Source organism: Schistocerca piceifrons, chromosome 5, assembly GCF_021461385.2.
Source record: "Schistocerca piceifrons isolate TAMUIC-IGC-003096 chromosome 5, iqSchPice1.1, whole genome shotgun sequence".
Classification (NCBI taxonomy): domain Eukaryota; kingdom Metazoa; phylum Arthropoda; class Insecta; order Orthoptera; family Acrididae; genus Schistocerca; species Schistocerca piceifrons.
The window spans coordinates 263,522,431-263,549,485 of record NC_060142.1 but is presented as its reverse complement, the minus strand read 5'-3'; the positions used below and the strand labels follow the sequence as shown (position 1 = coordinate 263,549,485).

Sequence of the window (27,055 nt, the reverse complement as noted above, 5' to 3'; positions counted from 1 at the left end):
TCACCGCGATGTCGCCAAACACGGATGCGACCATCATGATGCTGTAAACAGAACCCGGATTCATCCAAAAAATGACGTTTTGCTATTCGTGCACCCACATTCGTCGTTGAGTACACCATCGCAGGCGCTCCTGTCTGGGATGCAGCATCAAGGGTAACCGCAGCCATGGTCTCCGAGCTGATAGTCCATGCTGCCGCAAACGTCGTCGAACTGTTCGTGCAGGTGGTTGTTGTCCTGCAAACGTCCCCATCTGTTGACTCAGGGATCGAGACGTGGCTTCACGATCCGTTGCATCCATGCGGATAACATGCCTGTCATCTCGACTGCTAGTGATACGAGGCCGTTGGGATCCAGCACGGCGTTCCGTATTACCCTACTGAACCTCCCGATTCCTAATTCTGCTAACAGTCATTGGATCTCGACCAACGCGAGCAGCAATGTCGCGATAAGATAAACCGCAATCGCGACAATCCGACCCTTATCAAAGGCATCACAACAACTTTTCACAAGGCAACGCCGGTCAACTGCTGTTTGTGTATGAGAAATCGGTTGGAAAGTTTTCTCATGTCAGCACGTTGTAGGTGTCGCCACCCGCACCAACCTTGTGTGAACGCTCTGAAAAGCTAATCATATGCATATAACAGCATCTTCTTCCTGTCGCTTAAATTTCGCGTCTGTAGCACGTCATCTTCGTGGTGTAGCAATTTTAATGGCCAGTAGTGTAGCTTTTACGGTACGCATTTTAGATTCTACGTTTATTGGATTTTTATTTTTTTCTCCTTCCTTTGATACTTACTACCATCTCTCAAAATATCTGCTAGAAACTCCTTACTTCATGCACCCAGTTTGTCTGATGTTCCACGCGTTTGTCAAGGAGGGTTAAAAAATTTCCGTTTGAGGGCATTGCTGAAGTGTATATGCAACGCAGCGCGACTCCAGTAGATGTTCTTCGGAGAATGAAGATTGTGTACGGTGCAGCATGTCTGTCGAGAACTACTGTTGTAGAATGGTGTGCCTAGTTGTGCGCAAATGTCGTAACGCAGAAGTTACGCCAAGTCAAGAGGCAGACACAGTAGCACCCGCCCCCCCCCTCCCGTGAGGTTATCATGACTTTGGTCCCTTAAAAATGTCATTAATGGGTCGACGATTCGTGCCGGACGAGTTTGTGCGGCAGGCAGCAGGACACGTTGCTTTACCAAACGGGTATCTTCAGCCTGGTGCGTCGGTAGGTTGATTGCCACAATGCTCAAGACGATTTGATCTCCCCTTATTTTTTGTGTATTAGCCTGTAGCACATAACTGTATCGTACGCCTTCCTAAAGCCAAGGAATACGGCGTCAACCTGGGCGTCGCCCCGGTATCTGCTGCTTTCTGGATCTCGTGGACCAATAGTGGGCTGGGTTTTATCTCGATCGTTTTTTCGGAAGTCATGTTGATTACTAAAGAGGAGAGTTTCGGTCTCCAGCAATGACATAATACTTGAGCATAATACATGTTCAAAAAATCTGCAACAGACCGACGTCAGAGGTATGGGCCTATCGTTTTGCGGGTCAGTTCGACAACCTTTCTTGAAAACGGGACTGAACTGTGCTTTTTCCTGTCACCAAGGGCGCCTCGCTCCTGCAGTCACGTATTGTTCACTGCTGCTAGAAGAATAAGTTTTCTTGCATACTCCATGCAGAATCGAGCTGGTATCCTGTGCGGTATCCCACCAAGTTGTGCCGTAAGACAGTTTCCTCCCCAGGTCGAACCGGTACTTCTCAATCAGTCGTTCCGTCCACCTATTTAATCCTTGGCATTCTCCTGTGGCATCATATTCCGGAAGCTCTGTTTCCTTTTCGGAAACTCTTTATTGCCCTCGTTACACTTCATAAAAGACTACGCTCCAGAGAAATGCTTTAACAAATATCTTCCTAAAGCTTAAATTTATGTTGGATCCCAAAATATATCTTTTTTCCACAAAGGCTCTTATTGCTATTTCCGGTTTCCATTTTAAACTCTCTCTACTTCAGCCATCTTCAGCTGCCTTCCTGCCCAAATAGCAAAACTCGTCAACCGATTTTAGTGTCTCATTTCCAAAATATCTCAGCATTATCTGCCTTAGTTTTACAGCACTCCATTCCTCTTGTTTTGCCTTTGTTGGAAATGAAATGAGCGTTTGGCGTCATTGGCCGGGAGGCCCCTGACGGGGCAGGTCCGGCCGCCTTGGTGCAGGTCTTATTACACTCGACGCAACATTGTGCGACCTGCGCGCCGGATGGGGATGAAATGATGATGAAGACAACACAAAACTCAGTCCCTGACCGGAGAAAATCCCCGATCCAACCGGGAATCGATCTCGGGCCCATAGGACGGCAATCCGTCACGCTGACCACTCAGCTATCGGTGCGGACTTTGTCTTTGTTGATGCATATCTTCTAAGCTCTTTTCCCCAGACTATCGATTCCGTGGAACTGAAATTACAAGTCTTTTGCCGGCTTTGAACTAAAAATCTCTCCACAAATTTTTCTTTGATTTCTTTTAATGTTTGTTCACCATACTTAACATATCAAAGAGCTCGTATTCACGAATCAGAAGAATACACTCACCTTCAGAAAAAAAACAGAACACCTTGAACGACTAGAGATAGGACGTTCATATTCACAGGACAAGTACATTAGCATGTTCTCCAGAAACGATTAACGTTTCAGTCACCTCGGTTCAGCATGTGTCCTATTCCCTAGTAGGTACAGGGCCCGCCATGAGCCCTAATAGCTTTCTCCGTCTGTGAGAGGGCATCGAAGCGTATGAGGCACGAATGGCGTCCCCTGGTACAGTCATGCATACTGCCTCCACCTGTTTCCAAAGGTTATCTGTGCTGGCTGCCTTTGGGTAATTGTTTCAACATGTCCCATACATTTTCTATTGGCGGCATGTCTCGTGCTCTGGAGGACCAGGGCAAAAGGTTGACATCCTGTGACACCTGGAAAGGACGTGTTCGTGCAGCAACAAGTGGTCATGGATTGTCTTGCTGAAAAATGGCGTATAGGGTGTTGTGCAAGAATGGTATGGTTACGGGTCGCAGGATGTCATTATTGTACGTCACACTGGTCGCAGTGCCCTACGCACACACCAACTGTGATTTATGGTTGTACCCAACAGCACCCCACAACACAAGGTCTTGCGCTGGCGCTGTATGTCTTTTGCGAAGCAGTCACTGTGATGCCACTGCCCCTGTCTGCAGCGAAACGAAATGCGGTCATCATTTTCGATCAAATAGAACGTGTTTTCATCCAGAAACACTATCTGATGCCATTCCTGTCCCCAGTGACGTCGTTCCATACACCACTGCCGCTTAGCATGTTTCTGCATTTTCGTCAAAGGTAGGCAAGGAACTGGACGACGCGCACGTAACCCATGGCGTAATAAAGGGCGATAGACTGTCACCCCGAATAGTATATGATGTGTTACACTGTTCCACTGTTGCGTCAGAGCCGAGGATGCAGACCTGCGATTTGGATGAGGTGTCAATCTTCTCGGCGGGTGGTCTGTTGGCACGACCTGACACATCTCTTCGTGTTCTACGGCCGTCCGTGAACCATTCTTCATACACCTGTTGTACTGCCGAAAGACGTCGTGCCATACGAGCAACAATTTGTCGGTTTATAGTGACAACGAGAGTCGCCGACACATTTTATCGGTAGGTAGAGTTGTGTCGTGATATCGATGTTGACCATGAACCTGCCTAGCCGACATAATACAAACGCTAATCATTTCTGCAGTACATACTAATGTACATGTCCTGTGGATATGAACTTCCTATCCTTGGTCGTTCAAGATGCTCTCTTTTTTCCGAAAGTGAATGTAAAATAGAGATTAACGCGCTCACTGACGCATGTGTGCAGCCTTATTACCGAGCAAGGTGGCACATTGGTTACCACACTGGACTCGCATTCGGGTTCAGATGGTTCAAATTGGCTCTGAGCACTATGGGACTTAACTTTTGAGGTCATAAGTCCCCTAGAACTTAGAACTACTTAAACCTAACTAACCTAAGGACATCACACACATCCATTCCCGAGGCAAGACTCGAACCTGCGACCCTTACGGTCGCGCAGTTCCAGACTGTAGCGCCTAGAACCGCTCTGCCACTCCGGCCGGCTCGCATTCGGGAGGACGACGATTCAATCCCGTGTTCGGCCATCCTGATTTAGGTTTTCCGTGATTTCCCTAAATCGCTCCAGGCAAATGCTGGGATAGTTCCTTTGAGAGGTTACGGCCGACTTCTTTCCCCGTCCTTCCCTAATGCGATGAGACCGATGACCTCGCTGTCTGGTCTCCTCCCCGAAACAACCAAACCCAACAGTCGTATTTCCATGACTCAATACGCGACTGGAGTGGGACAGACAATCGTTGGTGAAAATAGTGTTTTCTCGTATGTTTCTTGATTTTTAATAACTTTTCTTAATGATCATGTAATTTTTGAAATGTGCAACTACTATATGATCTCCAGTCCTGCTAGCCACCTGACATCAGATACCGGGGAGAAGGATCTCGTCAGAAGTGACAGAGGGAAGTGTGAAAGGACCGCTCTTATTCTGTACATACATAAGTGATCCGCCGGACAGGCTGAGCAGCAATCTATGGCTGCTTGCTGGTGTTGCGGTAGTGTACGGGATGGTGTCCTCTTTGAGTGACTATAGGACAATGCAAGATCACTCAGACAAATTTCTAGCTAGTGTGATGAATGGCAGCTTGCTCTAAATGTACAAAAATTTAAGTTAATCCAGATGAGTAGAAAAAACAACTCCACAACGTTCGAATACAGCGTTAGTAATTTCTGAGTGACACAGTCACGTCGATTAAATATGTAGCCGTGATGACATGGCTCGACCATTCTCGAGTACTGCACGATTATTTGCGACTCCCACCAGATGGAATTAAAGAAAGACATCGAAGTAATTCAGAGTTGATATCCTTTCAGTCGAAATTTTAATACCGCTCCAGAGCCTCTGTCTTATTTCCTTCGTTGCTTCTTCCATGATCATATTAAGCAACTTGGGCGAAAGATTGCATCCAACTCTTACATCCTTTTTAATCCGACCACTTCGTTCTTTGTCTTTCATATTTAATTTTCACTCTTGGTTTTGGCGCATATTGAATATTACCCGTCTTTCCCCATACAGTACATTTATTTTCTTGAAAATTTTCAAGGTCTTCTACCATTTTAAGATGTGGAACGATTTCTCAAAGTCGACAAGTCATTTGAAGGTATCTTGATTTCTTCTTATGTCTTGCTTCCATTATCAAGCGCAGTGCAGTATTGCCAGTCTGGTGCTTTTATCTTCCCTAAGGTAAACTGTATTCTAACAGAGGCTCAACTTTCTTTTCCATTCTTTTAGCATATTTTTCTCCTCAGAAACTTTGATGCATGTGCCATTAAAGTGATTGTGCAACAATTGTCGTAATTATTTCCTCTTGCTATCTTCGAGATTGTGTGAATTCTCAGAATGTTTGAAGGGCATGCATCCAATTTAATTTATTCTGCAAACCAACCTAAATAATCGTCTGGTTGTTACTTCCAGGGTACTTTTAGGAATACCGAATGAATTTTATGTAAGCCTTGTGCCTTATTTAATTTCAAGTATCCCAAAGCTCTGTTAAACTGTGCCTCTAATACCAGATCACTTATGCGTTCCATATCGACTCCCGTTTCTTTTTCTGTCACGTCATCCGTAATTTCCTCTGCCTCGTAGAGACCTTCAGTGTAGTCCTCCCGTTCTCGCCACAGCGCTTAACGGTAGAATTTCTCTTATACTGTTAATGCTGACGCCTTTACTTTTAATTTCACCTAAGGTATTTGCTGTATCAGTCCTGTTCTTGCTAAACAAACCCTGCAATTGCCACACAATGGCCCTATTGGGTGAACCCATACTCACATGCGACGAGGCAGCTAATGTTGAGCCACAGCGTCCGCATGATGTGGGACGTGCTGTACTCCGTACACCGAGAGAAGAGCTCTGACAGCTGCAAGCGCAGTTCACAATATTCGAAACAGACCGGTACAGAGCCAGCAACCGTCGCTAGGCACTACAGCAACATTGTGGCGTTGCCACGGTAACGTAAACAAAAGCTCACGATCTTATTGGCCGTCGTGGGTGCACGAAGCACGTGCACCAAGACCGCGTCAACTGTAAGAGCTCTTCTCTCGCTGTACGCACTATAGTTAACGCGATTAGCGACAGTAAAGTTCTCAGTGACAGCTGTTTGCCGTATCTGGCTCGCAAACCACACAGTTTGTTTACGTAACTGGCACATGAAATCCCTCCATTAGCTCTATTAAAACACACATTTGAGGCGCTGATAACCAAAGCACGACACAGAGTCTTGAGAAAAACAGATGTTTGTGAAAACATAGATGTTTCTAGGGAAATGACGAATCGCATGGGTTTGACTTTTTTTGTAACAAGTCTCAACATCGTATATTCCCTATGAAGAATTATGAACTGACTTTATCTTATGAAATTTTAATCATTATTTAGGATTACTGTATTATTATTAATGTTAAGCCACAACATTTTCATATATTACTAATGACAATAGTGTCTTCCTGGCAGTTGGATGTTTGTAATTAATCCAGAACTGTAATCAGAATATGAAGAACAGACACTACATGCACCAGACATACAAATATGACCTGTCCGAACACATCATTTTCAGTAAGGAGACTCTCTGGCTTAAAGACCAAGTAGTACTGTCTATTCACTTCAGGCAGGAAATCGAGTAGCTTTGTTAAGTCTTTTTTCTTTCTTTCCTTCTCGGGCCTTTGTCCCACTCCAACACGGGATCGCCTTTGTTATGACGGATTTGGCAGCGTTAATGGCATAGGGTGGCCGGATGCCCTTCCTGACGCCACGCCGAACCCCCGGGACGGAAGCAATGTACCCCACCTGTCGGCGTCTAGTGTAAGTCATGGAACAGTGCAAACGTTTTCACGTGTGTGTGTGTGAGTCGTGTAACTGTGGCGGAACGTGGGGACCAGCCCGGTATTCACCTAGCGGGATGTGGAAAACCGCCTAAAAACCACATCCAGGCTGGCCGGCATACCAGCCATTCGTCGTTAATCCGCCAGGCGGATTCGATCCGGGCCGGCGCGCCTACCCGAGTCCAGGAAGCAGCGCATTAGCGCTCTCGGCTACCCTGGTGGGTTTTGTTAAGTCTGTGGGTTTCAAATTTGATCCAATAATTTTTTTCACTCTTTGTGTTTCAAGTTTGATATTTTCTCTCCATGTACATATTTGGGCAGTAGATTTTGCAAGACATCTACACAGAGTACGGAAGTAACAAATTGTGTCCGCAGCTCGTGGTCGTGCGGTAGCGTTCTCGCTTCCCACGCCCGGGTTCCCGGGTTCGATTCCCGGCAGGGTCGGGGATTTTCTCTGCCTCGTGATGACTGGGTGTTGTGTGCTGTCCTTAGGTTAGTTAGGTTTAAGTAGTTCTAAGTTCTAGGGGACTGATGACCATAGATGTTAAGTCCCATAGTGCTCAGAGCATTTGAATAACAAATTGTGGTTTACCGCAATGTGACTTAGATGAACTGGCAGCGTCCGACTATTTCGATGAACAATATGTTACATTAAATAACAGTTCATGGCAACATATTGAAAACTTCCTCAACGTAAAATTTCTGTAATGCGCATTGTTATCACGAACACCAACTTCGGATTGGTAGTGAGGTTGGTAACACTGTGCAAGGTTCTGAAATCTTCTGCGTTCGTTTTACAGACTGGAATGCTGTAACCATGGAATGTGAGGTTGTGGTCGAATTTTCCTTCAAGAGCTTCCAGCTTTTATGAAGGAAAGGGAGTCCGTGTATCCATTCCACAGCAATGGAAATTTCCGCCTTGGGCTCATATGGAATATCAGAAAAATCGGCGAGGTAGTTTTTCGCAGATGTTTTTATATACAGTTTGTGGGTTCAGCGCTGATAAAGCTGTTTCACTCTAAGATCAACACATGTCAGGAGCATACACACGTGCTACAATCCCAGAATCGACGACAGTGTACTTGAGGCCCTTATGTTTATCAGCGCCTCATTTCATCCTTTGTCCGTAAAGTAATCATGTAGATCTCTGTGTAGTAGACTTAAATAAAAACTTCAACATCGGTACCCATGAACACGTCGTAAGATAAAAATGAAAGTTCCAAACTTTTGATAATTTCACAAAATCGGAAAAACACACTCCTGAGAGAGAGAGAGTGTGTGTGTGCACTTTCATTTACATAATATCGAATATTGCAAAAAGTATTTCTATTAATTTAATAATAAAGTCCCACAATATTTTAGAAAGCCCTAAAGTGAAAAAATTGGAGCGTAGCATGACGCTAATCGGCCACACATTTCTTTGCAACATAGCGCCTCCACCAATTACACCACACTGAACTTCTACAACAAACGAATCTGTATTTCGTTGATTGGCGACTCCATGGAGCGCTGTGTGCACAACGACCATATATGTTAAATTAGAAGGAAGGTCAGCGTTGGCCGTAATATTTATGGTTTATTGGTAGCAAAATCGCTTTCAATCACATAGTGACCATCTTCAGTGCTGTGGTGTACAAATTAAACTCATAGGCACTGGTATCAAGTTATCAGTAACCAAAATTGAGAAACGATCACAATAACTGTTGTGATCGTTTCTACAACAGTTATTGTGACCGTTTCTCAGTTTTGGTTACTGATGACTTGATACCAGTGCCTATGAGTTTAATTTGTACACCACAGCACTGAAGATGGTCACTATGTGATTGAAAATCGATTTTGCTACCAATAAACCATAAATATTACGGCCAACGCTGACCTTACTTTTTATCTGTATTTTATATTATGATCTTCTAAAGGCCTTAATCGCTGATATGTTATTAATTGACATTTTATTATAACACATCCTACGAAGAACGATGGTTTTTTATGACTTTCTGTTACCTTGAAACGGCATACTTCATAACACGCGAATTATAACACGAAAATAACTAAATAGTAAAATTCTTGAACCTCCAATGTGACGTCTCTCGCCATTTTTAAACAACAAATCGCACCATTTTCGACACATTTTTCGGGAGATCCTTAATGTGCTTATTCATAGATAGAGCATAGATTCATACGGTGTAAGTTATAAATCTCACCAAATATGAGCTTCAACAGAAAACGACAAATACAATATGACGTCTTGCAATCTCTGCTTGTGAAATAGAGAGCGTTCTTGCCTCTTATTGGTTCAAATGTAGTAGCACGTTGCCATAACAAAGCAGAACTTATTTCGTTTTCCACGAGATGCAGTGGCTCCTGAAAATTAAATAACAGGAAGTGATGTCACAATACAGGTACTGCTCCCCGCCGACGTTAGCTAACTAGTCCAGGGTGGGAACGGCTTAAAGCCGTTGGCACACGGACCGTGCATTCGAGCGTTTAGAATTGGGTGTGCCGAGTTTCTGACGTCATAGAGTCGAAAAAGCACACTGAGAAGTCTTTCCGAACGTGTAGGAGGATATTTAGTAAGTCAGATTTATGAACGTGCGTTTGAACGTAGACTAGTGAGATTGAAGAACGGTATTGTCAAGTGACACCATCTCTTTTTGGTACAGAGACGTGAGACACTATTTTGGCTTTCAGTTCCATATGTACCGGGAGATCAAAAAGTCAGTATAAATATGAGAACTGAATAAATCACGGAATAATGTAGATAGAGAGGTACAAATTGACACACATGCTTGGAATGACATGGGGTTTTATTAGAACCAAAAAAAATACAAACATTCAAAAAATATCCGACAGATAGCGCTTCATCTGATCAGAATAGCAACAATTAGCATAACAATGTAAGACAAAGCAAACATGATGTTCTTTACAGGAAATACTCAATATGTCCACCATCATTCCTCAACAATAGCTGTAGTCGAGGAATAATGTTGTGAACAGCACTGTAAAGCATGTCCGGAGTTATGGTCAGGCATTGGCGTCGGATGTTGTCTTTCAGCATCCCTAGAGATGTGTCGGTCGCTCACGATACACTTGCGACTTCAGGTAATCCCAAAGCCAATAATCGCATGGACTGAGGTCTGGGGACCTGGGAGGCCAAGCATGACGAAAGTGGCGGCTGAGCACACGATCATCACCAAACGACGCACGCAAGAGATTTTTCACGCGTGCAGCAATATGGGGTGTTCTTTTTTTTTTTTGTTCTAATAAACCCCATGTCATTCCAAGCATGTGTGTCAATTTTTACCTCTCTATCTACATTATTCCGTGGTTTATTAAGTTTTCAAATTTATACTGACTTTCTGATCACCCGGTATATATACCGTTTCTAAGCACAAGCAAACTGCTGATTTCTCAAAAACCCGCCGAGTACGATTTGTTCAAATAGAACGACAGGAAATGTCATATTCGTGGTTAAAGAATTATTGAAACTTGCGAATCATGAAAGTGAGCCGTTTCAAGGCAACGGAATATTGAGGATCCATCAAAAACACATTGTCATTGGTACAATTTGTTGTAATTAAATGCCAGTTAATAATATGTCTATGATTAACGCTTTCAGCATATGGTAATATGCTAAGTATGATCGTAAATCATGTCTGGTAGATGTAACATAATGAGATGAAGATTAATGTTACAACAAACGGTGTGTTGGTGGTTCCTGTCCGATTGGATCCACATACTTTTTAACTACCCATCGCGTTTTATACAAGGGTCTGATAGTTTCATGTTAGTTTAATAGAAGTATATTGCATGTTTTGTAACTGCAAGTGCGCTACTGCTGGGGAGTGAATTTGTTCGATTGGCTCATCTACAAGTCAGCTTGCAGTACTTGCAGTGAAATATTTTCACTTTCTCGTTTCAAACTTTGTATCTGACATGTTGTAAAGTTACTGCCACCGAATTGGAAAAGTGAACAAGTAAGAATGACGTTAATATCATACTTAAAAGTGTGAATTTTTATCTTTATGTGAAGAACTATTGTAAATTTCCATCGCAGTATTTACAATCGAACTCTTATTATCCAGTGTCCTTACCGACAGAACATAGTACTTCCGCTTTGCCGGCCGGAGTGGCCGTGCGGCTCTAGGCGCTACAGTCTGGAACCGAGCGACCGCTACGGTCGCAGGTTCGAATCCTGTCTCAGGCATGGATGATGTGAAGTCCTTAGGTTAGTTAGGTTTAATTAGTTCTAAGTTCTAGGCGACTGATGACCTCAGAAGTTAAGTCGCATAGTGCTCAGAGCCGTTTGACCCGCTTTTGCCTTATACGATGTTCATGGATACTGAATTTTTTATGATGTGTGTATTCAGACTGAAGCGACAAATGAAAATTTGTACCGAGGCTGGAATCGAAACCCGGGCCTCTAGGTAGATGCGCTAACCACTACGCCACCCTGGCACAGTGACTTTGCACAACTGTGCCGACTACCCTAGCATGCCTTCCTCCTCAATCAAAATTCCCGTTCACGTCTCAACCCATTTGGTATGCTGTTCGAGTGTAGGGGATTCACCAACGAGCTGTGAACCTGGGATGAGGAGGGAGGCATGCTAGGGCAGTCCACGCAGTTGTGCAAAGTGACTGTGCCAGGGTGGCGTAGTGGTTAGTGCACCTGCTTAGTGAGCAGGAGACCTGGGTTCGAATGCCTGCCTTGGTACAAGTTTTCATGCGTCGCTTAAGTCTGAATGTATACACCGTAGATGTATGACCAATTATTCAAAATGACAGTCACAATCGCAATATTTATTTTGCCGCCAACCGGTTTGAACCCGTGATGGGGTCATCTTCAAGGCAATTTACACTGTAAAGTTATAATACTAGTAAGTAATCATGTAAGTAATCTACAATCAGTTAGTAAAAGTCACATAAATAAGCAGATTTTCATACCCATTCGGTCGCTCGCTGGAGTCGTCACCCTGCCTGTGCACGGTTGGTAACTATGCATGGTTGGTTCTCTGCATGAGCTTAAATAACGGCCAACAACACGTGGGCAGACGGTAACGCCCTCCACGGTGACCAAAGGTAGTTACATGCTTAAGCAAGCAATCGTAAATTTTAAAGTTTGTTCTAGTTTTAATATAAAACATAATAAATAATAATTATAACTAATTATATCTCGATAAATTTACAGTTATTTAAAATTCAGGTAACTGTTGTCCCATTCATTTTTCACATTATTTGTGGATAGAGTAGAGCCCTCTATCTTTTGAGGTAGGGACGCCGTTGCCATGGGCGATGGTATATATCAAGTGCCCCCATAGGCTGTGTAGGTGGGACGCTGTCGCCATGGTAGCCGCTTCGTATTAGTCGTCTGCTGTAGTATCATCTTTGCGCGGCGTTCGTTGTTATGGTAACGGCGTACCATAACGATTCTCCGCCATGACCATATGGATTGACAACAACATAAATCAATCGCCTGTTACCTCGACCAACTATGTTGCCTAAAAAAAATAAAAATAAAAAAAATAAAAAAAAATTAAAAAAAGTTGATGTCTGAGACCTGAAAAGCTCTCTGGAATCATACTACAGCCAGAACTCCTTGACCCTCATATAGACGAGGGAGGAAATGTACATTTTAATAGAGCTTACGTAGTAATTTTAGTCCTCTCCGTTTCATGAACAGTGTGATTTGCGAACCAGGTACATCCGACAGCGCCGCTGGAGGGCGGTGCATGAGACACACGTGCCGTATGACATCGTTTGTGTTCAGCAGCACGTCGAACCCGACCTTCGGAAGCACGGTGCGTGTAAGGACGGCTTAAGGCTGCGACAGCCCGCCCCGCTGACCCAGTGCCGGCCTGCTGGGCGCTCGCCGCGACGTGTTGGCGGGAGCCGGTTACTGGACTGGGACGCGCCTGCGTCCGCGTTTGCGCATCGCTCCCAGCCGCTCGATACGTCGCCAGCTGACTGCCGGCGACATCGCACCGCGCCGCCTCGTTGTCCTAGGCTCTGGTGGGCGCATCGCTCCTCACACAGCCCGCACGCATTGTGATAGCATCACTTATCATTTGACATCCTAAAAGCAATGTCTCGAGGTAATCAGTTGGCGGTAGCACTTCGTGACGTACGAAAGGCATTTTTCTCTGCATCATACCAGGTTTATTTACAAAAGTACGACCGTATGGGGTATCAAACGAATTTTGTGTTTGGCTTGACGGTTTCTGCTTATGGAGGAGGCAGCCTGTAATCTCGAATGAAGATTCATCGTCAAAAGTGTACGTATATTCAGGTGTGCAGAGGAAAGTGTGGTGGAACTTGTGTTGCTCATGTAGTATGTTGATGACCTGACAAACATTATCTATCGGAACCTCAGACTCTTACCAGAGGATGCCCCTGTCTATAATGAACTAATAACAGTAAGAAAATTTTCTACTGGATTCAATACGTCTTTGCAGATATAATTCATATCGACAGATGTAAATGTAATTTCCGGATTGTCCCGAGAAGGAGGAGGAGATTAGTAGTTAACAGCCCGTCGACAATGGGGCCATTAGAGACGGAGCACGAGTTCGGAATAGGGATGCATGGGGAAGGGAATCGGCCGCGCCCTTTCAAAGGAAACATCCCGGCATTTGGCTGAGGCAATTTAGGGAAATCACGGAAAACCTAAATCTGGATGGCCGGACGCAGGTTTGAACCGTCGTTCTCCCGAAAGCGAGTTCAGAGTGCTAACCACTGCGGAACATTGCTCGGTGAGTACCACAAGGCTGTCAGATAGAACGGTAATTGTTAACAATATGTACACAACGAAGGGAACATTAATAAAACCGGCAAACTGCAGCGACGTATTCATGACTGGAAATAGGGGCGAAAAAAGGAATGATGTGCGTGCAACAACGAATCGTCCCGGAACCCAGCACAAACCTGCATCACATCCACGTCACAACAAATGTTCAAAGTGGCCTTCATGGAATGCAATGCACGCGTTCATACGCCTCATGACAGACTTTCGCACTCTTTTCCAGGTTCCGGCCTCTCTCCGAATAGCTCCACAGGCGTCATGAACACGCTGTTGAAGGTTATGCGCGTCAGAACCTTGTTCAGCAACCGCAACGCTTTTCAGGTGCCCCTACAGTTAAAAACCCAGGGGTTTAAATCCAGTGAATTAGCAGGACCCTCGGATCATATCCAACGTCCACGGAAGATGTTGTTAAGTGTCGGCCAACTGTAATGTAGTGCCCCCTCATGCAGGAACCGCATAACCCCTCATATTGCCAAAGGCACATTCTCAAGCAGCCCTGGCAGAGTATTCCGCAGGAAGTCCAGGTAAGTTGGTGCATCAAGTGGTTGTTGAATAAAAACCGGTCCAAGTATGTGGTCGCCTAGAATACCTGCACACACATCGATGCTGAACCGATGCTGATGATACGCTTCAACCATCGCCGGAGGAGTCTCTGATCATGCCAGTTCTGATAAAAGTTGCTTCGACAGTAAAGAGGACTGATGATAGAAATCCCATAAGTATGATGGTGTGGTGCAAAAACCATCGACAAAATCCTTCCCGTGGAGGAAAATCCGCTGCTGATAATCCTTGTACCCACTGCAGGTGATAGGGATAGTAGCGTCTGTGATACAGATGCACATTATCGAACTTTGGTTTGCATCATATTGGATGGGCACTAGCTTGGAGCTTGTACTATGGTTCGTCTCGGTATACTGCAGAACCCGGTCCTCCAAATCTCGTGTTCGCATAGTCCACAGCCTCCCTGCACGTTCGTCTGTCTGAAAGTACCCATGATCTCACAAACGCGCAAAAAGAGCTTGGAAATGTGTTGTGTTGTGTTGTGTTGTGTGTTAATTCTTATGAGAGTTAACTCGTAAGGTCATCAGTCCCTAAGCTTACACACTACTTAACCTCAATTATCCTAAGGACAAACACACACACCCATGCCCGAAGGAGGACTCGAGCCTCCGGCGGGACCAGCCGCACAGTCCATGACTGCAGCGCCACAGACCGCTCGGCTAATTCCGCGCGGCGAATGTGTTGTGTGTTGTGGTTGGTTTCTGTGAGGATACTTGTTCTGGTATAGCCGTACTGCCTCTCGAACACTTCCATCTCCTTTGCTATATGCCATTTCGGCGTATTCCCGTCATGAATATCGGACCATTCTGCTGCTATAGTCAGTGGCAGAGCTTGCGACACACAAGGAACACCCCTCACGTCGCCAGAGGAACTTTCATTCATCAGCGCCATCTACAGTGCAACGATGCTTTTCCGCACACATGTTCGTAGGACTTTTTTCCTCCATTTCCCGACAGAAATCCGTCCTTGTGGTTTGTTGGTTTCATTAATGTTCCCCCTGTACAAATGATCTAGCAGAAAGCATAGTATGCTCTTTAAGACAGTTCGCAGATGGTGCGGTTGTCTACAACGAAATACCAACGCCAGAAGACAGTATCGATTTGCAGAATGACCTGCAGATGGTTGATGAATAATACAGGCTATGGTTGTCGGTCCTGAACACAAATAAATGTAAAGCTTTGCGAGTACGTAGGAAAAGAAAGCCACTACTGCACAACTGCACTATTGATGAGAAACTGCTGCAAACAGTATATAGCGTAAAATATCTAGGAGTAGCTAACCAGGGCGACCTTAAGTGGAATGACTACATAAAGCAAATATTAAGAAAAGCAGATGTCAAACAGCTTCATACGACTAATCGTAAGGAAATGCAAGTCATCTGCGAAAGAAGTGGCTTATATGGCGCTTGTTTGACCGATTCTTCACTATTTTTCATCACGATGGAATCCATACCTGAGAAGATTGATAGAAGAAATAGAGATAATCCAACAAAGAGCGGCAAGTTTCGCCACGGGATCGTTTAGACGGCGCGAGAGCGTCAGCGAGGTGCTCAACGAACTCCGTTGTCAGATGTTACAAGAAGGGTTTTGTGCATCATGGACAGATTTACTATTGAAATTTCTAGACAGCACTTTCCAAAAAGAGTTGGACAACATATTACGTACATCTCGCGCAATGACACGAAAAGAAAATTCCAGAAATTAGATGCTTACCGACTGTCATTCTTCCCAGGCGCAATTCGCGAATGGAAGAGGGTAGGGGAATCTGCTAGTGGTACCAGAAGCACCCTCGGCCACACACGCCAGAAGGTAGCTTGCGGAGTATGATGTAGATATTGACGTAGACGAAGCTGCACAAATATCTCGGCAGAAACTGGCGCGATTTCGATGTGGTGGAAAGTTTGGCAACTCGCTTAAAATGTTCAGAAATGAAAATTGCGCACTTCATGAAAGAAAAAAAACCTGTCCTTTGATTAAAATACGATAGCAAAAATAGTAATACGTCAACTCATACAAACACCCTTTTATAACAACTTGACTACTGCGCGTGTATGAAATTGAATGATCTGATAAGCTCAGTCGTTCGTAAGGAAAGTGCCACATTTCGTTTCACTGGCAGGTTCAAAATGGTTCAAATGGCTCTGAGCACTATGGGACTTAACTTCTGAGGTCATCAGTCCCCTGGAACTTAGAACTACTTAAACCTAACTAACCTATGGACATCACACACATCCATGCCCGAGGCAGGATTCGAACCTGCGACCGTAGCGGTCACGCGGTTCCAGACTGTAGCGCCTAGAACCGCTCGGGCACTCCGGCTGGCTCACTGGAAGGAACTGCAGTCACTCTACAAAGGAAACTGCTTAAAACACGCTTCTGTGTACCATGTTGCATTACTGTTCAGGTGTGTGCGACTCATACATGAAAGGACTACAAGAGGACGCTGAACATACAAAAAAAGCTGGCAAAAATGGACACAGTTGTGTTTGACATATAGAAAGGTACCACGGGAACGCTCAGAAAACTGAATTATCAGACGCTTTAAGAGAGACGCAATTTTTCCGCGAAAGCCCGGAAAACAAATGTTTCAGATCCAGTATCATGTCAAGAATCTAGAAACATACTTCAGCAGCCTACGCGTAGCTGCCGTAGGGACCAGGAAGACAAGATTGGACATCATGTACAGGAGCACCTAAGCACTCATTCTTCCTGTGTTCAATAGTCAATCTCAACGGAGAGAAACCTTAACAGGTGGTACAATGTTAAATACACTCTGCCGAGACCTTCCCTGTCGTTTGTAGAGAATGTACGTAATGTAACTTCTGCAGTTCGCCGTGTTTCGTGCTGACGCTCGCGCGTTGATAATTACGCAGGCAATGCTAGCTCATCGCATTGTATGCATGACGTCGTTTGGATGTTCAAAACTCCGTGATCAGACCCTAAAGACCGCCTGTTGTTACCGGCTGCCTAGTGATCCTATGCCAGTGAAATGGACGCGCATGTGGTGAAGACACCAGCCTCCCAGTCACTGTCCGCTCTCGTCTGTTGCCCTTATGAGTCTCTGAGCACCCCATTGTAGTCGTCCTACCATGAAAAAGTCCCAGATGGTATATCTTCATCAATTACTCAGCAAGTCACCTGTGACTCTATGACTCAAACCTGCCCTTTTTTATCTACTGGCTTTCAGAACGTGCTTGACCATTATTAAGTGCCATTAAAAGTATCCTTTAAAATGTTTCAACACTCATATAACTGTGAATTAAGACGGTAAAATATGCAAAACTGAGGAATTGAGAAATGTTGATCGAAAATACCTGGACCTAATTCGACAGCATAATGTAAACGGATAGATAAAAAAAAAATCTGCTCACTAAGCGGCGGCACAAGTTTTACTTAGGCAAGCTTTCGGAGCTAGTGGCTCCTTCTTCCTGCAGAGGGATTAAAGGGGAGTGAGGGGAAAGTAATTGGTAAAGTTTCGTACAAGGGGTAAGGTACAGAATACTTACCGACAACCCCCGGTCGGTTGGAACTAACCGGACGGGGTGACAAAGACCGCAGGGGAATACCAGCTGAGTCCGAAGAGACGCTCAGAACCGCGAGTCGTGGGAGACTTATACAGCATGTTTAGAACGAATGACCAATCAATAGGACTGCGAGAAAGAAATCTGAATTCAATAAAATTTACGTTCGCTATCTGATTCTGTGACAAAATGCCTTTGAGTTAAATGTTGGCACTGAATGTTGCGAATCCTTGAAAACAGGATCTCAAAAGGAAGAGGAGGATGTTAAAGTCTTCAAATTGCTGTAGTTCATCGAATGACCCTTATCGATACAATATTCTTCCATAGCTGACTTGTCTGACTGTAGACGGAGTGTGTACCTTCGGTGATCCACGCACCTCTCATGAGAGGTGCTTGTTGTCTGACCTATATATGAAATATCACGATTCTCGCAGGGAATCTGATACACAGCCGCCTTATGAAGCAGAAAATTATCCTTCACAGAACCGAATAAGGCTGCAATTTTCGTAGGAGGCCGGGAGATCGCTATGGTACGGTGTTTCTCGAGAATACGACGTACCTTCGAGGAAAGAGCACCCACATAACGACGAACACTCTTGACATGAAGGTATTATCTTCTTCTTCCAGATCACGTACTTGCAGTCTGGAATTCACATTGAATGCTCTGCGAATTAGTTGCTGGGAATATCCATTCGCTTCAAAAACCCTCTTTAGTATGTGAGCTCTTCTTGCAAATTGTTATTAACAGTGTGCCCTGCGCACTTAGGTCTTAAGGACACATACGGTTTATGGAGGGTGATGGCAACAGCTGGCATGTAAATATAAATTCGTATATGTTGGTTTACGATATACATCATGTTCTAAACTACCATTAACTTTTCGACAAACGAAAACATCCGAAAAATGAAGGCAGCTATCTTTTGCTATTTCCATGGTAAATTTAATACTAGTGCGGACAGAATTCAGATGCTTAAGAAATCGATGGAATTCGTCCTTCAAATGGTTCTGAGCACTATGGGACTCAACTGCTGTGGTCATAAGTCCCCTAGAACTTAGAACTACTTAAACCTAACTAACCTAAGGACAGCACACAACACCCAGCCATCACGAGGCAGAGAAAATCCCTGACCCCGCCGGGAATCGAACCCGGGAACTCGGGCGTGGGAAGCGAGAACGCTACCGCACGACCACGAGATGCGGGCATTCGTCCTTCACGTGAGGCCCTTCCACAAATGTGTCGTCCACGTACCTCCAGAAGACCGTTTGTTTAAAACTTGCCGAGTCCTGAGCTTGTCCTCGAAGTCTTCCATAAAAGTTGAAGAAGTAGTATTTGCGCGGTTGCATGTCCGAAATTTTATGCTTTACTCAAGTCGCGAGAAATTGAAAATGCACACATTATTCTTTACTTTCGACTTACCTTCCACTTAGAACGGCTCCTTTCCCTTGAAATGTGTGCCTTCAGACAGATAAATCCTTCCTTTCGTCGGTTGGTGTCAAAGCCGGATGGGAAATCTCTGAGAAACGAACACGTTATCTGCTTCCTATGTCCCAGCGGGCAGAATTGGCCCATGCCTCTCGGACCATTTGTCAAGCGGCCTATTATTTGGCATCGGAGGCTTACAAGGCCGTCACTCCGAAGTCAAAAACTTCAAAATGCGGCCATTTCGTGGCATCCTCCTTGTGTGGACAGCAGCGGTTGCAGCTATCTAACCGCAAGGTCCAAACGACGCCAATGGTTAAGGCACTGAGCTGTGGACACTTACCTCCAAGAGTCTCGGGACAGTTTTGCTTCTTAATATCGTGGACAAAGACAAGTAATGACGCCCGCGGTGCAGCACCGCCGCTTTAACGTGACGTGAACAACAATATTGTTTCGGGCAGCAGCGATGTAGCAACTCGCTGCATGCTGCAAGCCACTTTCGACAACGCCACGTAGTAATGCGACATTGTAATCACCTCTGTTTGTTGCATCGATCGAACTCTCATGACTGCAGTCATCTCCCTATCTCTCTGGTTTGTCTTGAAAGTATCTGTGCCAACTACTTACTTTGTTATTTATTAACAAGGCCTCTTCCCCTTCAAGTACTGGTGTTTTGCTTATGGCTGTTTTCACTGAAATCTTGGCTGCAGCCGTACTTTTCTAAAGGTTATTCTCGGCAATATGGAAGTTCCTGGTTCTAACATAATAAAATTTTTCTTTACCTTTTATGTCTTCATCAGTTTCATAAATAATCAGTTAAGTAGGAACGAATTCTATTGCCTTACGTAGTCAAGAAAGACCAGAAATCATAACTGAGACGGTTAAAAGCAGAAGTGTATACGAAAAAAATCACTGTTCCAAATAGCATCACCAGAAGGCACCACGTCACTAACAGATCACGTGCTCTGCCATCCACTTTCTGGTGACGCCCTGTGTGGTTTGGAAACATGTTTTTGATTTGTATTTCAGATTTTTAAAGAATGGATGCTGAACTGAAGGCACAAATGGAATCAACTGTTGCAGATTCTCTGTTATGGCGAGTGGTGACAGAGCACTTAACTGTATTATCGCTCAACTTCGGCATCCTAGGCTTATCTTTTTAAATCAATTGAATCAAAATTCGTGTGATCATTCAGGGCGGTCTTATAAAACATTCCACACTGGAGTGGTCTGATATCTGGAACTTGTGCTCAGTGGTACTCAGTGAGGTTTACTTTGTGATATACATCCAAATCTTAATTATGTTTTTGGTCTTTTTCTGATCACTGCATTATCCCCAATGCCAGTGTGTGCCATAACAGACTGTGGACGTCCTTGTACATATCTCTGCAAACCATCACCATTAGCATTTTCACTGCCTGCCTGTTCATTATTTTCATTCTTCTTCATATGTTCACCTGCTTCCATTTCTCTAGTTCAATGTTTCGAATATAAAAACATCTTCTAATCAGCCAAATTTTAATGTAGCTAACCATCTGATCACAACACTTCACAAAACATTTGGAGCCAGCGAGATGTATTTCCTCTTCAACCTCTTTGCATCCAAAGAGATTAACACTTCTTGTTAGATAATTCTTCAAATAAACTCTTGGAGGCAGTTCAAATCACCCGATACACCTTCATCCCACAGCCATCAAATCGACTGGTTCTTCCGCTACAGTATGGTGCACATATCACCCAATATTAAGTTTTGTCACTTACATCCCTTTGTCTCTAACCGCCTAAATTAATTTTCCTACAGACAGGGCAAAAGGGGGAGACACTCCCCTCTCGTCCCCTTATCTAAATGGTAAGACTCTCCAGCAAGCACACCTTATGGTGTGCAGCTGTTCCAGGCTTCGATCCCAGGTCTTCCATATGATGTGTCAATTGTAAAGCATTATCAGCAAACTATAACACACATCCTTCATTTTTCACGAAAGGCTCGCAAAAATAAGAGATGCTGCTAATTTGTTACTAGCTGATTCGATCAAAACATTAGTATTACACCTAGAAGTCAGCAATAAATCGATATCAGTGCAAAAGGGGATGAATATGAACATATTACAATGGGGCAGCATGATCTTCCCACGGTTCTATTTAGCAGTTAACCAACAATCATCTGTTCTCAAATCGATATGATGTGAGTTTACTATCAAAAGAAGCAACAACTACACTTCAGTTCATCTTCTGCACATTGAAAACCTCTACAACTACGCTTCAGTTCATCTGCTGTACATTGAAAACCTCCACAGAAACACCAATAAAATAAATGTTTTGTAAAAGCACTATCGTGTGATTTGAGCCAGTTAAATTCAGATGAATTCACATAAGAAATGGGAGGTTCCGAACTAGTCGAATTAATATGATATGGAGACGTGATTGAGCTTATGATTGAATACGACACCTACGTCTAACAAGTTCTTCTTTAAGGAAGAGTGCTTATGCATTAAGCCACACACTGAGATGACAGAAGTCACTGGATACCTCCTAATATTATGCCAAACCTTCTTTTGCCTGCTTTAATGAGAAGTAGTAGAAATGAGAACAACGGGAAACTTAACATCAGGATTGATGGTCACGAAGTAGATGAAGTTAAGGAATTCTGTTACCTAGGCAGTAAAATAACCAATGATGGACGGAGCAAGGAAGACATCAAAAGTAGACTAGCAACGGCATAAAGGGGATTCCTGGCCAAGAGAAGTCTACTAGTATCAAATATCGGCCTTAATTTGAGGAAGAAAGTTCTGAGAATGTACGTCTGGAGTACAGCGTTGTATGGTAGTGAAACATGGACTGTGGGAAAACCGGAACAGAAGAGAATCGAAGGATTTGTGATGTGGTGCTACAGACGAATGTTGTAAATTAGGTGGACTGATAAGGCAAGGAATGAGGAGGTTCTGCGCAGAACCGGAGAGAAAAGAAATATGTGGAAACACTGATAAGGAGAAGGAACAAGATGATAGAATATCTGTTAAGACATGCGGGAATAACTTTCATGGTACTAGAGGGAGCTGCAGAGGGCAAAAACTGCAGAGGAAGACAGAGATTGGAATACATTCAGGAAATAATTGAGGATGTAGGTTGCAAGTGTTACTCTGAGACGAAGAGGTTAGTACAGGAGAGGAATTCGTGGCGGGCCGCATCAAACAAGTCAGAATACTGATGACAAAAGAAAAAAAGTGCAATAACTCGAAGTGGCATTGATTCAACAAATGTTTTTCAAATCCCCTGCAGGAATACTGAACCACACTACCTCTATGGCAATCCATAACAGCGAAAATGCCGCCGGTGCAAGATTTTTGTGTGCGAACTGTACTTTCGACTATGTTCAATTGGACTCATGTCGGGCAATAACTTGAGTCCACGGCTTCGCGAGGGTCTGCGCCACACTTGAATCATACCGTCAGGTCTTACCAGCTGAAATCAGGACTCATATGACCAGGCCACGGTTTTCCAGTTGTCTAGGACCGAACCGATATGGTCACAAGTACAGGAGAGGCGCTGCAGGTGATGCCGTGCTGTTAGCAAAGGCACTCGCGTTGGTCGCCTGCTGCCATAGTCCATGTTCCTCGGCCGTCTCACATTGACTTTTGTGGGTATTTCATGCTGTTTTTCTTGCCCGTTAGCACTGACGATTCTAGGCTAAAGCTGCTGCTCTCAATCACTAAGTGAAGGCTGTCGGCCACTGTGTTGTCCGTGGTGAGTGGCAACACCTGAAATTTGGCATCTCGCCACACTATTGACACTGTGAATCTCGGAATATTGAATTCCCTAAATTCCGAACTGGAGTATATCATGAGTCTAGCTCCAAAAAAGTCTGTTAATTCCAGTCGTGCGACCACAGTCACTTCGGAAACCTTTCACACGAATCAACCGAGTACAAACGATAGTTCCGTCAGTGTGCTGTCCGTTTATACACTCCGTAAGCAGTACTACCGCCATCTTTATATGTGCATATCCCATGCCTTTTGTCATCTCAGTGTAAAACGACGCGTCACAAACGGATTGAAAGTGTGTTGTAAGAGGTATGCGCTGCCGGCGATATAGAATCGCTGACCAGAGAGCAGTGTTGACTGCAGTACGAACTGTGTAACTGTAGCAGTTGGTTGTTGCTAGTCGCTTGTCTGAGGTTGTCTGCGCTTGTCTGCAGTCTCCTCTGGTCGGGAATCTGGAGATGGAGTATTATTATATAAGGTAAATAGGCAGCGTCGCGCATATCTAGTAATGTATCTGAACTGTCATCGAAATGTTTTAAAAATGTCCTAATAATAATTTTGGTAATATAAAGCAATTTTTTTTAAAAAAAAGCATTCATTTCAAAAAAATCTGTTGCTTCCTTTCACAAATCACAAATGTATAGGCCAGCATTGCACATAGCTGTGCCGAAAAAACTTTTAGTAAGAGCAGATATATTCGCCGTTTTTATTGAGGTAAGAATTTTTGCTTTTTTATTCAGAATGATCTTACAGCGCCACGACGCAGCACTGCTGTCGTCCAAATTTTACCAGGTTACTGAATTTATTTTTTATTACGAGGTTTAGGAATTTTTTTTGTTTCGAGCTTATATTAAATGAGAAAAGAATTTTGTGGGTACATTAAATGTGAATGCATATGTGCACGGACATTATAAATGGGAACCTATTTTGTTCTGAGGTCACACAAAAATTAGAATCGCTATCCATAATAATTATTTTAATTTCAATTTAATAATTTTGTGGGGATGTTACACTTGGCGACATCGGGCCAGGATCGTATTTCTTTGTGAATCTCTGAGAAGTAGTCATATATCTGCTCTTATCTACTTAACTGTAGTTTGCATCTGGCGCAACGCATTTACTAATTTGTCACTCTTTCTTTCACAGATCATCGGAAATTTATTGTTCTTTGTTGTAATTGTGTTTGTTCCATTTTTGCTTTTTCTTTGTTTCATTTTGTGCTTAATTTTGATTTGCGAAAAATGCCGCGAAAAACTGTTAACAGTACATCGCGATGTGCAATGAGTGAAATAGCCGACTCGAATAGCTTGACCGATAATATTTGCGACACTCAATGTAATAGTGATAATACCCTAATTACAAATAATCAGTGCGTACCGACCACTAATAATGATTTTAATCGTAATAATCAGTATGTCCTCAGTAAATGTAACAATTGATGACGCGGCAGGTTCCGTTACAATGAGCGCTGTCCAGTTTGACACGCCTAATTTGCAAAATTTACGTAACGAACAGATAATTGTTTCTAACGGAGATGAACAATGTAGTCAAAATACGTCAGATTTATTTGGTTCCGAGGTAGTGACCCACAGTGCACATCAGATTGGCAAACCTTTTTGTGAATCAGAGAATGACCAAATGGTTACACAAAACGCGACAAAAGCAGATATACCATCACACAGTACAGAGAATAGAGCCGCTAATTTTGGCTGGGATCAAGTTATGGCATTATTACTACAAAATAATGAAAATGTCAAACAGCTTAATGAAAATTTCAAACTGTCTAAGAAAGAACAAGACAACAATCACAAACAATTTAGTGAAAATCTCAAACAACAACTTAATGAAGTTAATGAAAAACTAGACAACAATTCCAAACAACTTAATGAACAGAACAAACAACTTAGTGAACAGATTACAGCCTTGCCGTGCAATGTCATGATACTAAAGAACAATTACGTGAGGAAATTAAGGCTTGTGCTAGGAGCAGTAGTGAAGAAATTAGATCTGTGGCTCAAGAATTAAGTAATACACATGCAGCCACAACTAAATTACTTAGAGACGAAATTAGTGCAGTCACTAAACAATCCTCTGAAAACGCAACACAGTTACGCGACGAGTTTAAATTAATGTCAGCAGAACTTTCGCGCACACTGGATGCAAAAGTAGACGCGAAATTTGACCAACAGGACAGCCAAATTGACGAACGCTTTAATCACCAACTACAGAACAGCGAAACGCGTTACCGTAAATTTATACAGGAACAGAATAAAGTAAAGCGACAAGTCATGGAAACAATTACTGCACAGAGGCAGGAAGATAAGCGTAAATTGTTTACGAAAGCAAAAACATACGTAGACAACATTGCTACAGTATCAGACGAAATTAATGTTATCAAACAGTTGAACACCGATTTACATGATGAAATCTCTGATCTTAAAGCAAAAACAGACACACACACAGTAGACTTTCAGACAGTGACCAACAGACTTGAACAATTAGAACTAAAACAGGATCCCGATGCCATCAAAGCAGACGTTAAAAAATTGCACGAAACGACACGTAAAATACAAAAACAAATTAATGCTTGCGATACTAAAAACGATGATCAGGTAAAAATACTGACTGAAAAATATGATGAATTGGCCAGTCGTGTTGGTGTTATCGAAAGCAATAATGACACCAAATCAGACGATACGTCACTTGTTTCGTTTAATCAAACACCCGAATTTCAAAATTTACAGCAGACAATCAGTGAGATAGGTTCGTCCAACAATACATTACATAGAAAATTGTCAATTTTACAGCAAGAAGTGACAGAGATGAAAAATGTTTCAGCCTCTAACATGGCACAGCATACGCCACTTTCCGAATATTTGTCAGACTCACACAGCTAGTATAATTTAGGTAATTTACAGAGAGTACATGAGTTAGATTACGAAACGGCCACAGACAAATAGATTCTCATACAATCATGAACCTGTTCAGACATACAGAGACGATAATTTTGATTACAAGCATTTTCTATCCGTGAGAAAATTTAAAGTATTTAAAAATGACAGAACACAGATTCACGCTGTGGACTGGATACAACAATTTGCTTCTGAATTTTCACCGGCATTGCCTGTAACGCAGAAACTGAAATTTATTTGCAGTGCGTAATTGACCCCAGGGGATTCATTACGCTTTAATGAATATGTGCCGTAGCGTGCACAGGGTCCCGAGCAGTAGTAGTGCTATTTCATCTTTAGTTTTCTGCACTGCTGCCTCCTCTTCTACTATCCTTTATATCTATCAAAACAACTCTTCAACTATCGATCTATCTAGAATTAAGAAACATGTTAAGAAAACCCGATATGACAAGTTTTACTTAAAGTGACAATTTTCTTTAGACACTCCCGAAATAACAAGAAATACCAGTATAATTTTAATAAGTGACAAAATTTTAATTATCAGTATCGTCAAAATTTTCAGCAATCGCAGACACATTTTAGTAACAATAGAGGTTTTTGCCAACAACAACAATGAAACCAACCGGTTAGCATACCTAACCAACAATGCAGTCTGCAAGGTCAACCAAGCTTTATAATGTTTCGCCACCTACACGTATAGCGTCAGCTCCAACAAATAGTAACGCACAGCAACAAGGGAATCAGTACATACAGAAAAAACACCATTTCAATTCCTATCGCAATGCACCGTATAGAAATGACTATCATGACAGACGTAAAAGTAATGAGCACAATTTTCAGCGTACGTTTAATAACAGTCGGCCTTACCAGCTGCAAAATCATCCGCACCAACAAATTATCATGAATGAACCAGACAGTAGATATCATCCCGAACGTAATACGTCAGGAAGAAATAACAGAACAGTACAAATAGTTGAAATGCCACAGCATGCTCCCGAAAATAATAGCACTTCAGATAGAATTTGACTAGATACAGTACAGGCTGCATCTTACAGTAACGCAAGCAATGCTTTTGACACGCAGAATCTTGTTCACGAAAATGTTATTACTTTTGATGACATCCG

General features: G+C 43.2%; 1 non-coding gene across 1 annotated transcript; it reads left to right on the top strand.

Moving 5' to 3' along the window:
• The first annotated feature begins 11,603 nt into the window (after positions 1 to 11,603).
• On the top strand, positions 11,604 to 11,675 carry Trnat-agu. The gene has a single exon. It is a non-coding gene; the product is annotated as a tRNA-Thr (tRNA).
• Positions 11,676 to 27,055: the final 15,380 nt, after the last annotated feature.